Below are 19,375 nucleotides of genomic sequence, written 5' to 3'. Positions count from 1 at the left end.
CAATAGCAAGCAAATCCAAAGTGCAGGCTCTCGTGTTGGAAGGGGGCTTGAGGGCAAATCGTGAGACATCTTTCTACAGTATGAATACAGCTGTCATCGACAAATTTCACCACGGATCAATTGCCGACTATCAACTATTATGCTTCAAAATATTGTGGAACAAGCTAGGAAAACTTACTGAGCTGCAGCTGGAAACCTTGAAAAAGGGGGGCACATGTAAGCAGCTACCTTGGGCCAATGTGCAGCTATACCTAATTAAGGGACACATTTCATGAACCTTCTCCTTTGTCTAGTGCTTAACTGGAAGAGTTCAGGACAATCATGACATGCATGCACCTAAAATGGTTTACGATGAGCAGTTGTAATAAAATACAAAAACAAAACAGTGGTTTGCCTATTGAGAACAATTCTTACGGCTACTTGCTTGTGTGGGCTATAACAGGCTGAATTCTGAAGGAGTGAAATATCGTTCATGGTAAAATAAGGGCCTGCAACTCACTAACCCTTTGTGCAAATGATACTGCTGCAAGGAAAACTGATTTAATGGTCAGCAGTCTGACAGGGCAGTTGTGCATCAGCTCAAATGGCGAACACATGAGAAAGGTCAGAACGAAATTAAATCGCATCAGGGAATAATGACGGGCATAGGAGAAAACATGTTGTAAATTGTTGTAAACTTTTTAGGAAACGAGTCACAACAGTTGGCGTGAACAGGGAAGCTTGGTCTGGCAACTACATGAAGTCTAAAATGGCGCAAAGGTATCTAAACTGTGCCCAAACCAAGGCCTTGCTGGGCACGGAATAGGGCAAACAAAAGGATTTCAGGCAAGGGTGCAGACAAGCGGATCAACTGATTTGTTAGCACACCAGGCGATAAATTTTCCCCATCAGCAGGCGTAAATCGTTTTTGTGGCGAGACACTTGGCTGCTAAGATGACACCACAAACTTCAGGAGGGATCTCAAGCATCCTCAACAGTCACCAGTCAATCTCCTTTCATGTAGGTGGAAAGTGTGCAGGTTCAGGTGTAAGACCTTGTTCTGTTGCTCCAACAGGAGTTCCTCCCTAAGGGACAGACTGATCGGAGGACATAAGCTCAAGGTCCGGAGTTCAGTATACAAACTCGCTTTGCCTAATTTGGGGCCACTAAGATTACTTGGGTCCTGTCATTTTTGATCTTCTTAAGATCTGGTCAGGAGTAGTTCCGGCAGAAAAACATATAGGGGACCTGAGCTCCACTTGGGACGAAATGTGCTTCTGAGTGAGAGCCTCCTTGGAAAAGCCGTACAAAAGGGGGTGGTGATGGACAGAGCATCTGAACCAATCAAACACTCACACCCAGTCTACAGATCTGGGTTTAATCCATCACCGTTCTTTAGCCCACTCTGCCACCCCAGTTCAGACATGGCCATATGCAAATCAGTCTGACCCTGTGCCTCATGGGAACAGTCCAGCCCGAACTGCCAAGCCATGCCTTCCCTGGACCCTAAACAAGTTTCTGAGGACCGGTTTCTAGCATTTCAGCCAGCACACAGAAGTGCTGGCGCTGCACATTCTCGGTGGTAGCAATTAGATCTACCAAAGGTTCTCCCCAATCTCTGAAAAGACTTGCACTACATCCTAATGAAGATGTCATTCCTGATCCTTGAGGCATCACAAGCTGAGTTAGTCGGCTCTGGAATTCAGCGAGTCTGCCAGATTATTGAATCACCAGGAATATGTCTTGATGATCAGCCATGTCCAGAGATGCAGGGCCTCTTGACACTGTCCATGACTCCTCTGTCCTACTTGTTGCAAAACCACGTTGTGGTTTCTGTTAAACACCTGAATCAGCCTTCCTTTGATGGAAGGAAGCAAGGCTTTCAATACCAGGCAAATCGCTCAGTTGCAATAGTTTGATGTGGAGCTGAGATGCTCCGGGGACCAAGGTCCTGTGATCTCCATGTCTCCCGAACGGTTGCCCAAACATAGAAGTGACACATCGGTCACCACAGTGAGGTCTGGATTGGGTAAGAGAGCGGGGTCTGCTGTTGATCCAGTCATGAACTGTGAGCCACCACTGCAGATCTCTTTCAGTTCCCTCCAGTATCTGGACCAGGACAGAGTAATTCCCTGATGCTGTGTCCACTGGGAATTTAGATCCCACTGCAGAGCCCGCAAATTCCAATGGGCATGTTAAACCATCAGGATGCAGGAGGTCATGAGACCCAGCAGCCTTAAAGTCTATCTCAGTGGCAATCCAGGATAGAGGCCGAAACATCAGAATCATAGCCTGAATATCCTGGACTCTCTGTTCCAGAGGATAAGCCTGAAACTGCGCTGTATCCAGAATAGCTCCAATTAAAGCCAGCATCTGGTAGGGGCCAGGTGTGACTTCAGCATGTTGATAATGAATCCTAGCAAATGCTAAAGGTTTGCCATAGTCTGAAGGAGGGAGATGGCTGCCTGGGGTGTGGGTGCCTTTAACAGCCAGCTGTTGAGGTAGGGGAAGACTGAGACACCTGACTTCCGCAGATGTGCTGCAACCATCACCATCGCTTTTTTGAACAACCAAGTTTTTACTGTCCTATTTTTTTTTTAGCTTTGTCTTATCCCAGCGCCCATTGCTGTGGCATGCTCCAGTTGGCGCCCCCATGTGCAGATTCAGCTCCCATGCTCAGTCTCCTTGTTCCTTCTTCAACTCTTGTTTAAATGGAAAGATTGTCAGGGTCCTGTCAGAAGGCAATATTTTTCTGGGGGCACCAACATGTTTGTAGTCTGAATCTGTTACAGACTAGCATGCTGTGCCTAATTTTTACAATCCAATGATTAGTCCAGACAACTGCTTAAACATTTGTAGAAAAGGAATCTTGTGATGGCCACTGGAATGCCACAAAACTGTTCTTTTAGCTCCAGAGTGCTGGATCCTCGATTTAGATGATCATATAATTTACCGATGAGAACCTGTGCTAAACGTTAAACACATCTTCTCGAACTAGACAGAAAGGTATGGTTAATGGTGTGTTGAAAGTTGGCAGCAGTGCTGAAAAACCGTCGTGTGTCCAGGGACAGCCCGGTTGAATAAAAATGTACGTTTTTCTTTCTCTTGGTGAAATAACAAACAATCTTTATCAGCTGTAGATCTTTCATAAATTCACATGCTTGAATTATTTCCCAACATCAGGCTGGGAAAACCATTTAGTGAATATTAACACAGCGTTTCCCAATTCAACAACACCTAAACTATCCACACCTCTACCACATTTTATCACCCGAAGTCTATTCAATCATTTGAATGTACTCAGAACTCCAACCTTCCTCAACGACACCAACTGTTAGATTTTCATATTTTCTACCACATATCCAATGAATGGATGGGAATACTCTTTTATTTTCAGAAATATTTCTTCAGGAAAAGGTTATGTTTTCGGTCTCAGTTAGTACATCTCTTGCCCCTTCTGTTCGATTTAGACTTTTATGGCTGACCCAGAGACCTATGTTTTTGCTTCAACCTGGCAGAATATTTCAAGAAGACATTCTGCTCTACTCCCCGGAGGCTGGAAATGTTTTTTGTGAATGAACCTCACACAAAGTCTTTACTTAAGAAATGCCCCTTATGTAAGAACTTTACAAGATGGACCAGCTTCTTTTGCTACTTAAAGCAACCGTACCTTGTGGTGAGTCTGTTAAATGCACGCCCTCACAGGTTACATGCAACAAGCACATATTTGATCCCAGTACCTCCGGGGATCTGGTAAGCCATCATTGTTTGCTTCTGAAGTGCCTTCTGGTTTCTGTCAGCAAGTATCAGGCTTATAGTGTATGTGATAATTCCTCTGTCACAGGAAAGATCTGAAAAATCAGTGACGGGTAGTCTAAAAGGTACCTCCAAGAAAGGAATATAGCACAGAGAAAGCTAGTGATCAACTAACCATTGACTCCTGGGCAGAAGACCTGGACTGGTGCATGTTGGCAGAAAAACAAGTATATGAAGAGACTGGGTGCCCATAAAAATGGCAAAAGATTTGGAGTCCCTTGGGGGAAGCAGCAATGACCACACGGGATCGAGGGAAGGGAGACCGATCTAAAGGGGGTGCGGTGCGGAGGGGGCTTTCAGAGGAACATAGTACACAGTTACAATTGTAAAGAAAATATATATTGGTGATTTGCTGAGAGGATGATGGCTATACGGGACTTCTTTGTGTTTCAAAATAGAATCCATTAATTTAAAGAAAAAAAGGTACTCTGAAGAGATCTCACACATCTTTTTTTCAGTGATATCAAGCTAAATCTGCACAGACTGCCGACAACAAAATCATCAAATGCTCCTTCATTTATGACCATGACTAAGACACTGCTGATGATGACCCCAACCACTTCAATTTGCTGCCCATCAACAATGACATCCTTGTCAGCTACAAGGTGGTGCATAACCAGTGTAACCCCAGAAGGCACCCTTTGAGACAGAACATGGTTATCCTATGGAATCCCCAGGCATTCCCTTCCTCAAAAAGAGGCTGATCCGCCTCCACTGAAGGACTGAGATGCGATTTCAACCTGCTGATGTGGCTTTCACCAATATGTTCTCCTCAGTGCACGTGCTAACTGTAAGAGTTCACACCTGCATTAAGAACCGGACTGTCTTAGTCTGTGCTGGGTACACCGCAGGCTTGACAGGGACAGAGTCCCCAAAGTGTTATTCAGGGCACAGGATTTTTTTTTAAAATGGATTGGGGGCTGGTCCATCCTAGCATCGGGCCAGACACCCTACTTGTGAAGCTCAAACAGCCTTTCTAAACACTTCAATTGTCCCCCTAATGGAGCAGAAAAACTCTCTGGTGTCCAGGTGTGGCGGGCTGCAGATCAGTGCCAAGATCAGCCACCAACACACCCTCTCCCACTTTTCTTCATGATGGTCTAGTGAGCTTTTTTGACTCTCCCCCCCTCTTCCCCTGAAATCCTGGCTAGGCAGTTTGATGGTAAACTCCCCAATCTGCCCTCCTATGAGTGAAGAGAGCCCACCAGACTATCAGGCAAACAAGTGAGAAAAGGGACAGTGTGGGGTGGTAGACCATAGTGCCATTGGACCCTACCCAGGGGCACCAGACACATTTCTGTCCCTAGCAGAATAGAGGGTAGTGGTTTAATACCTCTCTGGCATCCCATTTGCCAAAATTATTTAGAAAGCAATCCCAGTTTCCACTTACTGGCCATTATGTATTGTTGCAATTGTCAGACTCTGGGTTGACTGGAACCTAAATGCCCCCCTCCCCCCGGGCAATTCTGAAACATAGAAACCCAGGAAAAGAGAATCCAGGTTGGTATGACGTGTGACTCACAGCACAATTTCAAATTTATAAATGTCTGCTGCCTAGAAGTACCAAATTTCCCCTATCTTTACATGAGAATCGCGCCCAAATTTCAAACTGGGGTCAGACAGCACTCAATGAATCCTACCGAGGCTGGATATTTCTGAAACTAGTGACCCTGGGTGGTGTTGCTTCCATGGATTCTAGCATGTTTTCTAACCAAGAATGCCCCGCAAACATAAAAGTGTGAGTCAAATGTATGTGAGTATATGATCCCAAATCTTGGGCACATCCAGCCAATTGCCAAAGTCTGTCCACTCTGCTTTCCTGCTCATGATTAAAATGTCCATGTCATAAGAACAGACTAAAACTGTTAGCATGTAAAAAACACATTGACAGTATTTTGACTGCGATTACAGGAAAACAGAGAGACAACAGCTGACCAAGGTTAAGCACTTAAAATCCCAAATGTTTCATATAGTGAGGTTCGGTGCAACTACTCCCAGCACCTGCCGTTGATAGGTGCCCCTGGTATGAAAGAGTTAGTTGAAAAGGAAGGTGCACCAGAAATGTATTCAGATGAGCAAGTTCAGTCCATAAATCTTTTTATTTAAAATCTTTTTTTTTAAAACTGACGCACAGCCAACGCGTTTCATAACTTTGTGCAAAAGGAACTTCATCAGGGCTTAGTATATAGCGAATTTCATGCACCATCAAAGTAATGAAAGGGTATCTTAAAATGATCAAGTTCTGGATATCCGGCTGCTGGTAATAATTCCGCTTCTTTGATTTGCTGTGCATTACAAATGCCAGAGCGATTTGTTTGAGTGGAAATCCGGGACTTGATCATTTTAAGATACCCTTTCATTACTTTGATGGTGCATGAAAATTCACTATATATTAAGCCCTGATGAAGTTTCTTTTGCACAAAGGAACGAAACACGGTGGCTGTGCGTCATTTAAAAAAAAATATTTTGAATAAAGAAGACTTATCGACTGAACTTGCTCATCTGAATAAATTTCTGGTGCACCTTCCTTTATAACGAAGTATTTGGACTGCGCATAGACCAAGATTTGTCCTGTTTTATTGCAGGAAAAAACCCACCTACACCAGAGGGGTGCCTTTTTTCTTGGGAGAAGTCCAGGAACACTGATAAAGCAAGATAGAACACATTTTGAAGAACGCCCTCTGAGGGTAACCCCAAATTTGGAGTTGGACAAATAACCATTGTTAGTAAACTGAATTGATGCATGATTGATACACAATGAAGAATCATCATAAGCTACAGTTCAGTTGATAGCCATGGGTACTGCATGCTTTTGACAACCGACAAGCACAATATGTCCCTTGAACCAGATGGGTCTGTTCGGTAATGGTTTGTAGACTTGTACATTTGTAGATCTGCCACTGAGGTAAAACACATTGTCATCTACTTTCATTCGTTTTTAATTTAAACTATTGGTTTCTTTAGGAAAACTATAAGCTTTCTACACAAATGATCTCTTGCTGAATTCAAAATTTGTCAACTTTTCAGAAATTTACTGCTTTACTGGTTCAACCAAGGGTTTCACAAAAATTACAAGAAGGTAGAACCTCAAAAATGGGAAATATTCATAACCACATAGAAGTTTACAAAAACTGTTAAAACATTTTTGTTGTTTTGTTTTAGTTTTACAGCTGCCTGTTCCTGAAAGCTGGGTAGAGGCTGTCATTAGAACAGCAAGCCTTTTATTGCCATTTTAGGGGGGAAGACACACTTTCCAGCAGTTCACGTTCACCCCCCAAAAAAACCACCCTCCCCCCAAAAAATTGTGGTTATTTTCTCTGTGCCCTGTAGGGATATCCACAAACACAAGGCACCTTCAAACTCCGCAACATGTAGGAAAAAGTGGGCACAAATTTGGCTTAGTTATCTTTTATGGGAAAAAAGTTATGAAGGCTTACAAGGGCCCCAAATATTGAAAAAAGGCTCAGTACTGGGTGAGCAGACTGCGGCGAGGGAGCATCTGCACTTAAAGGATTAAAAGGTGAGGGCACATTTTTCAAATGAATACAAACAATAAAGCTTATGTCAACAAACAGTTTGCACTCCCTATCCGTGCGGCCCGAATTCCCCGCCCATGCTGACTCCGCCTTGCGCGGGCGGAGTCATGACGGAACGGTTCCGTCATCAGCACAGCTCAGCCGATGCTGATGATGGAACCGTTCTGTCATCAGCATCGAAGGGGTTAATAGACATGTTAAGTTTAAATATAAAAACAAAAACTTTCAATTTCCCCCTTTTTAAAAGAGAAAAATGAGAGGACAGTTCTCACAGGCATGCTGCCTGATAGAGGACAAATGTGCTGGCACTTTGAGCTCCCCATTGACTTTCCCAATCCCAGCATGCTGCAAAAGGACAGAACTTTGTTTCTTTATTTCTCGCTAGGGTACCAGATCTCTTAACATGGGGTTCAAACCGTCTACTGTTCTTTACGTCTTGCCTAGGCAGTGCACATGCGTTACTCTAGGAGATGACCTTTAGGAATTGGTCTGCTCTTTTTCAAGCATACTCGTGCTTGTGGTGGCATCCATCTTGCGGGAGCAAGCAACGCGCTCACTTGTTTACATGTGTGGTCACTTTCACTTTCTAGTCGATTTGGGCATTTGCGGCACGCACAGGGGCCATCTTTTTTTCTAATAAGCTTTCATGCGGGCGCTTGTTTACATTCAGCGGCACGCGTCATAGCTCCTAGTTTCGTTTCTTTAGATGTGCTCTGGGCCAGGCATCTTTTTATAGGCAGACTCGCTTCATTGCACTTCTGCTCAAAAGCTGGCCTGTCTCTGCAGCAGTCAGCCTCTCCCATTGCTGTGTCGCTAGATGGTGCCTATGGGCTCTCACTGCGTAGGCTTCTGCTTGTTTCTCTTTCTATTCTTTTTGCACCTTTCTGTGAGTCCCATTCGGTTTCTCTCGCTCCCTGTTGTTTTTCCGTCTCTTTAATCTTATTTCTCTCTCCCTTACCCTCTTAGACTTCCTTCTTTTACTAAAATAGGCAAATGTTCTTGAGCAGGAATATGAGCAGCTTTTACATTCCTTGATTTTTTTTAATCGCAAGTTCCTTCTGCGGTTCTGCCCCGAAGGGCTTGGCGGGCACCTTGCCTCCTTTTCCTCAGCACTTCTCGCACTCATCCATTTCTCCATCACCACCCTCTTCTTTTTGGCTCCCATTTCTTTCTTCCTCTATTTTCATCCCTCTTAGCACCGCTTGCTCCCTCCCTCCTGTGCACTTCGCGCTCGCCTTCATTTCCTCACAGTCTCTTCATTCCTTCCCTTCCCTGTCTGTCGTCTTTTCTTTCTTTTTCACTGTTTATCTGTCACACTCACTTATCATACTACCCCACCTCTCTCCTTCTCTTTTCTTTCTCTTTTTTACTCTTGGCCCCCCCCATCCCACTGGTTGCTGTCTCCCCCCCACCCCTGTGTCTTAATACACTGCGGTAAGAGGGGCCAGTCACGAGCTTTCATCCTCGTCTCAGTTAATTATTCGGTGGTCACTGATAAAAAGCCAACACTTTTTAGCACTATATGAGCACACAAGCACTGTTACCCAGCACACAACTAAATCAGATGCTTGGTCTGATATTTTTACTCCTCCATCATTCTCAGAAACATCTGGAAGTAGATTCCAGCGCTCCCTCCTACCTTCCTAGCTCAGCTGGATGTCAGTTCACAAGGTTCACTATTGGAAGCCCAGGCGGAGACAGAAAGCTGCTGTTCCCTGACCGGGTCTGTGTGCCTGGTCAGCCGCCAGCTGTGCCCTGCAGCTGGCAGGAATTAGTTCCAGCATGAAGCCTTTCTTTGTCGAACTTTACCATCAAAATTATAGCTACTTCTAAACCTTGGAAACCTCTGCCTCATCGGCTAATTTTGTTATTTTCTGAAACCAAATTACCATACAGTGATCTTTTTTGTTCCTAGACGTCTCACGAAGAGTCTCTGCTGGTGACGTAACACCTCTCCCTGAAGAGTGGTCTCTAGCCCTCATCTAATGTTAATGGATGGCTCCATGTGACCAGGGGCAGCATGTTAAAATAAGCCAGAACTACTAATCCCACAATGCTTTGGCTGTTGAATAGAAGACAATGGCTGGTACATAATACTCAACATTTGTGGCATAGCTAGGATACCCTGGGCCCTAGTGCAAGCAAGGACAACGGACCTTCTGACTGCTGGTTGGGTAGTAAAATAAAGCAATCAGTTGCCACCTCGTATTTCTGGGCCCCTGGAGCCACTTCACCTGCTTCACCATTATTAGCTATGCCACTAGTTAACATCCCTGCTCACAGAGGCTTTCCTGATTGTATGTGACTTCATTGAAATCAATTTAATGGAACACCTCGTTATTTTGTCATTTGTATTAATGTTAACACTATCTGGACAAATGTTGTACCTCATTAGAACCAGTTTGACATCCAAAGACACCAATCAGCAACAGATAAATACCAAAACTTGTTGCTGTGTTTTTAGTAACTTTTGATCCGTTTGAACAAGAAGATTTTTTGTTTAAATCTGTAGTTTATGCATCAGTTGATAGTTATGTGGCAAATCCATAATTATGTGGAAAACGCCTCAGCCACACAATTGCATAATTCCTATGGCCTTAGGTTAATAATATCAAAAGTGCAGCTGATTTCATAAGCTTCACAGGCCATTTATATGGGCCGGCCTGTGATTTGTGAGTGTCATCCAGTCCACAATTGCTTAATATATTAGGGTTCCCACAATGATTGTGTTCCCTATAATGCAGCCCCGGTTTTCTCTCAATGTCTTGACCGTGTGCCATTCCATCTTGTGTGGAAAAAGTCATCCCTGCTCACTAGTTTGGGAGTTAGACGTGCTGTATTTTGTTTCTACACAGAACTCTGTTTCTGCACATAGCACTTTATATCATCCCCTTTTATCAGAAACAAGCATTGGCATAGCCAATAGGTCTCGCTTTTGGGACCTTATAAGTATTTAGTTATGCAGCACAATATCCTTTGTGCAACACTATCAACCGTTGCATGGCTAAACACTTATAAAGTCCCAAAGGCGAGACCTACTGGCTATGCAATACTCACCTAGGAAAGCAAATGTTTGTGTTGCACAACATTTTTAACGTTTTGCTCGCTATAAGACATGTAGGTGTGACATGTAGTTCGCTCTGTTTTTTAATTCAGTCTTTGGCAATGGAGCACCAGGAATCTGATGGGATAACGACCAGAGTACTACATTCTGGGAATTTCATATGTATTTTCAAAGTGTTTTATACCATTTTGTGTGTGAATAAAGAGTGAATTATCCATGGGTATGAGAATGGCAAGAGAAAAAAGTAACAAACATTGCTGGTCTGGGAGCTGATACTGTTAGAGCATGAATTTTTTCAGGGGCCACTAAGTACAGTCTGTGGTGCGACCAAGGGCCGCACTGATGCCAGCAGGGTGGCGGTAGGGGGCCCGAATGGGTCAGGGATTGTGTAAGGAGATTTAAAAAATGTTAAGTAAATTGGCAAACATTTATTTGCAGGTAATAATTGATTGCCCATTTATTTAACTGCGCCTCCCCGGGCTGTACTTTGAGTATCACCGTGTTAGAGTGTGTCGGGTTTTCAAACCAAAATTTGGCCCAACGAAACAATGGGGCCATCGAGGAGCTTTGCTCCTACCTTACTCCCCCCGATACCTTACATAGGTCTCAGAGAACTTCCCACCCTTTTTTGAGGTATATAGTGAAAAATGGACACCATGAAGCAAATGTACCTCTTGAGGCGTTGATGTCATGGAGGCTCTAACTTAGAGAATTCTCAACTTCATGAAATCTTGAGGTCAAGGAGCCCTGCGCTCATGCTCTTATTTCAAACTAAGGAGCCTGGACTTCATTAAGCCTTGTTGCTTTGACCTTTTAATTTTTTTTATTTTTATTGTTTTTCACCATACACCAACAGTAACATGTAACATAAAGCACCACAAGCATCTCTAATGACTCCTTTAGATGCAATTCCAAAATCTCACCCAACTAATATGTCTGGTGCTCATCATCCTATTAATCCCAAGTCCATACACTCTGGGACTTATTGACTGAAATGTATCCCGCCACACTCCTCATATTTTAGCATGTTTTCTGGGGCAACCCCTCCCTTTATAGATCCTCTTCTCCTCAGCAACAAAGAATTCCATTCCTCTGATCCATTGCTCACCTCTGGGATGGACAGTGCCCTCCAATATCAAGCTGTATCCCTTTTGGTCACCATAAGTCCCACAGACACCAATGTCTGCCTTCCCCAATCCCGTCCCATTCAGACAATCACTTTGGGCTCTTATCAGGTCTATGCTGGTTGTAGAAAATATTTTTGTAATTCGTTTTGGATGTTTAATGTTTTGCATTTTGACTTTATTACTATTTTGGTACTGAATAAATACCTTACACATTGCCCTACTTTGAGCCTATCTGCTCTGTGCCTTAGCTACCAGGGGTTTGAGTTCAGGTTAATTCAGTGACTTTAAGGGTGCACCCTGACAAGGGCTGTGATTATTCCATGAAGTTGGTAATTGGCCACCTCAAATAATAATCCAGGGTCTTACACCGGTCAACATGGAGGAAGGTACCTACCTGCTGCCCCTGTCACACACATTGATCTGCACTTCCATCTATCTTGTGTAGCCTGTTAGGTGTATAATACATTCTGTAGAAATACTTACACTGAACGGGCTGCAATTGAGCTAGTATCACCAGTTGCTTAGTGCCATTTTAGCTTCAAACTCTCCTCTTCAAAAAAGCCAAATCTTGTTCCTATTTTTCTTTTAGGTTTGACGCCATGAATTCTTGAGGACATGGATGGTTGTAGGCATGAACCCTTGTGATTATATACGTCTTTGACCACATGAACCCCAAGGTTATGACGTCTTGACTTCATGAAGCTTTTGGAGTCTATCAAGATTTTAACGTGATTGAACACTGAGACTCAGAAAAAAAGTGAACAACACAGTTCTGTAGTCCTACCTGGTGTAACTCTTCCTTCTGTATCCACAGAGACCAGTATTCCCAGATGGCATTGAAATCAGGTATGGCATATAACATACTACTCTTTCTAGTAGAAAGCAATGCCTCCACAGACATATACCACTCTATGGTCTTGCAGGAGAGTGCTCATAGGCATTGGTTCCAATCAAAGAATGATCCAAGTATTAAAGTGTATAATGTTTATGAAGGCCCTGAAGCTTATGGAACTTTATTGTCATAAAGATATAATGACCAACATCTTAGAATAAGCTTTGTTCTTTGCATCTTAAATGCATGTTCCAAAAGTGCTTCAGAGACCAGATGATCATCGTATAACATGAATCAAACTAAAGGATTAGTCCATTAATATGAGCAATAATAGTAGTGAAGACTAATTAGCCCATGCGTTGCTTGACAAGCTATCATGGTTGAATGCCTTCTAAAAGCGCTTGGACTCACCAAGCCTCAAAAACCGTCATCATCCTAATAATTCCCTGTGAAGGCAGGCCAGGCGATATCCAGGCCGGCTGGGGCTCGCCTGGGGGGAGTTCCAGAGGAAGGCACCAGGTGGGCGTTCTGCCCTTGTGGGAGACTGTGCCGTTTCGGACCCACGGAATTCTACTGCCCAGCCTTGCCTGCGCCTTGGCTGGGTGCTGAAGCCTCACAGCGGACCTGATTCTGGCGGATTTGCGAAGTCACTGGCGTGGCAGCTGGCCGGGAGCTCCGGAGAGGTGTGGCACAGCTGAGCTGCGGCGTGGTGTGGACAGTTTCCGGGCTGTCAGGCCCAAGGTCGCCGCCAGCGCAGAGGACTGGGAAGGCTCCAGAAAGACTCTGGCCTGGGGCAGGGCCCCCTTTTTGCCGGTGGTGCCGCCTGCCGTTAAATGGTGTCCCCTGGTGAGCCTGCGGGGGACTTAGCACTGACGGTGCTTGGGCCGGGATGGCCCTCAGAATATTGCTGTGGGCCGGGTGACGCCCCCACCTACAATGTAGCAGCCTAACAGGACCAGAAGAGGTAGGCCCGCTGTGCAGGACCAAGGTGTTGCGCTGATTGGAACACGGGGGCCTTCCTTCTGGCTCTTGGGTGCCTCCCGCAATGTCTGTCTGCACTGTTTTGACACGCCTGGAGGCCCTGTTGAGTGGGGCCGGGTCGCGCTGGGGTGGTGCCATGGTCTGGGGCTGATTTGGATCCCAGTGCACCCTGCGGAGCTAGAGTGGAGCCCGGGCGGCAGAGCGGCGTGGCTGTTACCTAGGTAGGGGACCATGGGTTGGTGGTCCAGGGGGGCATGATCCTTTTAAGGGATTCTCTTTGCAGTTGGTCCCTGGGTGGCAGAGGTAGCTGAGCCAGGCCGGTGCGGCTTGCAACCCAGGGCCGTCGAGCCTGTGAGGCCCAACTCGCTGTGGCGCGCCCCAACCTTCAGAGAAGAGGCCGCATAGAAGAATAAACATCAGGCAGAGGCCGTGCCTCGGCCGGCGGGGCTCCCCCCACAATGATACGATGAAAGACAAATTCACAACTCCCTCCACGAAACAGAGCACCATGGATCAGTATGCCATCACTATTTCTCTGGGGTGGCGGGTGGTGCAGACGGCGGGGGTTCCGTCCCGGACAATGCCGCCCTGCTTGCCACAATTACACAATCAGGTGTTGGATGCCAAGACAGGCACGGTTGCCTAGGAGGTCTCATTCCTCAGACAAGATCTCCGAAAAAGCTGTGGACGGTATCACCGAGGCTGAGGCCAGGGTGTCAGCCGTGGAGGTCACAGTTCCATCGCTCCAACAAAAAATTAACGAACTCACAGTGGTGACTCAGTAACTTGTAGCGTGGGTAGAAGATGCAGAAGACCGTGCTCAGCGAGACAACCTACGCTTCGTGGGATTCCTGGAGGGGTGTGAGGGTGCCTTGATGGAGGGGTTCTTGGCACAGTGATTGCGGTCTCTCATGCCTGAAGACTCACTCTCTCCTTGCTTTGTGGTAGAGGGAGCCCAAAGAGCCCTCCTGACGGTGCCCCTCCACCAGGCGAAACCTCGCCCAGTTATCACTAAACTGCTGAACTATATGGACGGAGATATTATCCTCCAATTTACCCGGGGCCATAGGGACAAACTCACTCACAACTTCCAGAAAATCATGATCTTCCCCGATTACACCAGGCTCGTCCAGCAACAGCGCCAATCTTTCATGGCAGCTAAGCGCAGATACCGGGAACTCCATGTTCAATACCCGGTGCGGATGAGGGTTACCTACAAATCACAATCCTTATTTTTCAACACCCCAGAGGCGATCTTCGCTTGGACCGATGAGACTGTGCACCCTAGGCCTCATACGCCACCTCCATTGGAGTCTGATTCCTCTCAGGGTAATCAGTGGAATCGCCCAAAGAAATCCACGTTGAAACAGTGACCTAGATCAGGATCCAATTGGCGTTCCCAGACACAGTGTGAAGATTCATAAGCAGAACTGCAGGGCTGCTCCGGAGTCGGCCTTATCATCCTTGACTTATCATCCACAGATGTGCTCCTCCTGGTAGGTTTTCGAGGGACTACCAGGCATGGTTGGCCTCAATGAGTTCCATCTGCACGCCCTAAAGAACTATGGTTGAGGGTTTTGGGAAGTTGGGGAACTACTGGTGGGGTTTGGGGGCACCCTCACCGCGACAGATACTTCAAGTTGGCTGAGGTATTAGGGTGGGGGAGGGGTATTGGGATGTTGAATTTAGTCACTGAATGTTTTACACAGTTATGTTAGATCACCACAACTCCCGCATACCCGGCTCACATATGGCACCCTCCCTGAATATAGAAGGGCACAGACATATCTGGTGACCAGCTTGGAGGGATTCACATCTTGACATGGAATGTCCGGGAAGGGGGGGTGGGTTTTTGATATAATTAAACCAGGGCGGTCTTCAAATAGGTCAAAAGGCTAGAGATTGACATACTTTTAATGCAGGAAACCCACATGATGGGAACAAAGGTATGTGCTTAGCACGCTATGGGTTTGTTCAGGTTTTCCACTCAGGGTTTATCCGTGGGTGACGGGGTACAGCAATTCTGATCCATTGCAGAATCCCCTACAGAATCACCAAGGTAGGATGGACCTGGGCGGAGGTACACCCTTAGGGCGGGTACATTACATGGAGAACCACTTACACACTGGGTAGCTTTTATGCTCCCAACCTCTAGGGCAAGCCTTCATGGACAGGGTTCAATGCCTCTGGGGGAAATTACTGCATGGATTAGCAGAATGGGTGGGAGACTCTAACAATATTATGGCACCAGTCAACAGGGGGCTGCAGAGGGACTTAGCCACAACTTACAATTTCTGACATCCTCTCTGGGGTGGTCAGATGCGTGGAGAGCCTATCACCCAGCGGAACCTGGGTATACCGTCATCTCAGCCCCTTATGGGTCCCTCTCCAGGTTGGACTATATATTGCTTCCCCTTTCACAGGGTCACGCTCCATTTAGGCCGCGGTGAAAGAAGACGGCGGTGTCCAAGCAAAGCGCTGTCTTCTTCTTTACCGAAAGCAATTGCATCAACTACTTGCGAACGAGGCCCAGTAGGCGTGGCAAGTGACCCAATGTAGAATATATCAATGGGGGGATAAATCGAACAAGATGTTACACCTTCTGTATCTAATGGCGCAGTCGTCAACCCCGCTGCCTGCACTACAGGATGTGGAAGGGGGTCTGTGCACTAATCCCTGTGCAGTTGTTCAGGCGTTCACAACTTATTACTCAAACTTATACACGAAACGGGAAGTCCTGTCCCAAGATCAAATTAGTGAGTTTTTAAGGGACATTCAACCAAAAGCGGTCTCAGATAATATACAGGAACAGCTCAATACGCCAATTACAGTAGAGGAACTCGCTACCATACTCTCAGGTCTGCACCCTGGCCGAGCACTGGGACCTAATGGGATCATATGCCCCAACTAGGTCCACACTTGCTAAGAGTGCTCCAAGAGGCCCTCGAGCAACAAATCCTCCAGTTGGATTGCGGTGTTCCCCAAGCCGGGACGCCCCCTTGGAGGACCCTTCCTCATATCGCCCTATCTCACTACTGAACTTGGAAGCTAAACTCTTGGGTCTTAGGATCAGCTCCTCCCGCGCCTCCCAGATCTCGTCCATCCTGATCAGGCTGGCTTTATGCCGCAATGATCCATGCATCACAACATCAGGCGTGTTCACAACACCCTTGCAAGAGCGCCAGAACTTGGTCGACCCGCAGCCATTCTGTTAGCTGACATTGACAAAGCATTTGACTTGCTCAGCTGGGACTACTTATTTCTTCTCCTGCAAGCTCTCAACTTTGCAGTTCCTGTCTTATATCCTCCTTTTCTATACGGATCTCTCTGCCTTGGTACGCGTGGCCAGTTTCCAATTCATATGGGTACTAGGCAGGGGTGCTTACTTTCCCCGCTATTATTCTCACTTGCGATCGAGCCATTAGCCACATGGGTGAGGCGGGACCCCCTAGTGCGTGGGTTTGAGTGGTCCGCCGAGACTTCAGACAGGATTTTACTTTATGCAGACAATGCCTTATTCTTCCTTACAGACCCAGGATTCACTGGCCCGTGCATCCTGCAAATACTCAGAGTATTTGGGAAAACCTCTGGCCTATGGACAAACCTGTTGAAATCAGAGCTTTTCCCAGTTTGTGGGGACCAGGTCAGGGGTACGTGGGTGACCCATCTGACTCATGCCACGGGGGACTTCCAATATTTGGGTATCTACATTTCCCCCTGCCCAGGTCCGCGAAGAGGTGAAGGCATGGTCTTCCCTCCATCTATCATTATTTGGGCGGTCAGCCATTTTCTAAATTATCTCACTGCCACACCTGCTGTACCGGCTCCATATGTTCCCCGATGTGATCCCACAGTTGAGGTTTAAACAGATCAACACAACCCTTAATCATTTTCTGTGGGGGGGGGGGGGGGCAGTCCGAGTTGCCCTTCGGACCTGTTCACAGTCCACCTACTGCGGCGGATATATACGCCTACTACACCGCCTCCCACCTACTTGGGTGGTACAGTGTGCAGACTGACCCGGCATTCGCAGTGGAGGGACGTGTGATGGGCGAATCACTGACAAAATATCGATTTTACAAAAATCGACCTACACTAACATCGAGTCTGAAACATCGAGAACAATAACATCGACTCCCTATACATATTTAAATGATTACAAAAATATCGACCCCACATTATCGATGTACAAAAATATTGACTACACTATTATCGATAACATAATTATCGAAAATCAAAATATCGCCATTTATTATTACATATAAGACACAACTATAATATCGATTACACTAATATCGACAGCACTTATTTCGACTCTCTCAAAATATCGATAACTCTAAATAATTATATAATTATTATATAACCACTACACATCAACACTACGACTAATACACCCATAAAAATATATTTAAAATGATAATAAACGTTTACAAACTTATATATTACAATAACTTTTATTATTATTTACTATATTAATACAATATTTATATAAACACACATTTAATACATATAATGTATTTTTCCTATTATTATTCTATTTTTACTACCAACACAAATTAAATACATTATTATTAAAATACATACAAATTCACTACTCCTCTGTATAAACCTTTAACAAACATATAACTTCATTCTTTTACTTAAAAGAATTCAAACTAACCAATGAAAACTCTTCTCAACGTATGTGACCAATCAGAAAGATACACTAATTAAGCATACCCTATATAAAGAATTCACAATTATACCCTAAAACCTGCAGACAATATTCAGCTTGAAGACATACTGTCACTTTTTGGAGCACCCTCAATATTCTTCTGTGCATGAAAATACTACTAAATACTACAAGTAAGTAATCTTATAGCTCTGAAAGATAATTTTTATCTATTGTAACCTACTACTCATATTCTATATTTTATAATTATTTATTTCTTTCTCTATCTCCTTTCTTCAACAACAGATTCTACTATTAAAAACAGTCCAACATTTTCTTCAAGAAATACTACAAACTAATTATAAAGTAGGTATATACCTAATTGTTGGTTTTAACATCTAACCATTAGACAAATAGTTAAAAGAACAAATCATTTTAAACTTGTGTCTTCTGTTTTAAATTATAAAAAACTAGTATACCCAGGTTTGTAAGACGAAATAAGTAAAAATGCTTTTGTAAAAATATCACTTACATTTTAATTACATAAATAACTTTTTACACATACTATATATTTTCTCACAACAGATAACAGCACAAAGAAAAGCAGCTATTTATCATCCAAGAACAGACATTCAACAACTAACCATAAACACTTGGTAAGTACAGAATGCCAACACATATACTAATTGTTTGGTCTCAAACATGAACAATGTGAATACTTGCCTTTATTACTATTTTTGTTCGTATTTTCTTAAACTGTTAGCTTTTGTAATCTCATTATGAAAGGTTACACACTAGCAAATGTCTAACCAAAATACACAAATATACATTTCCTATAATATGGTTTACTTTCTTTATACAGACCTATAAAAACTAGAACAGCATCTAACTGAAAATACATCTACCTTCTAAAGCTACTACTTTACTGTTGGTAAGTAAGAAGCTACAAATGGTACATTTTTTATTTAAAATGCTTGTAAAGTTACACATTTTCCTAATATTTTGAATACAACTTTTCTAGATTTAAGAAAACAACAATGACTGAAGATGCAAGATTTAGTACATCTCAGAAAGGAACATTTTTATTATGCTATATGGGGTATACTTATACTCAGAAAAAAACAAAAAGACCTTAAAGTTAACTGGAAATGTACTAAGTATTACTCTAACAAATGCTATGGGCGTGCAACAACCAGAGAAACAAGTGTCATTAATACTACTGAACATAACCATCCACCTAACATCTCAGAAATAGAGGTTAGATCGACTCTAGAAAATATAAAAGAATTAAGTAGCACATCTAACCTACCAACAAGCGTAATTCTAAAAAAATTACTACCTAGAGAAGCAAGAGGTCAGTTGCCATCAATTGCTTCAATAAAAAGAACC

This window comes from Lissotriton vulgaris, chromosome 1_1 (genome assembly GCF_964263255.1).
Source record: "Lissotriton vulgaris chromosome 1_1, aLisVul1.2, whole genome shotgun sequence".
NCBI classification, from domain to species: domain Eukaryota; kingdom Metazoa; phylum Chordata; class Amphibia; order Caudata; family Salamandridae; genus Lissotriton; species Lissotriton vulgaris.
Note: the sequence above shows the minus strand (reverse complement) of the source record.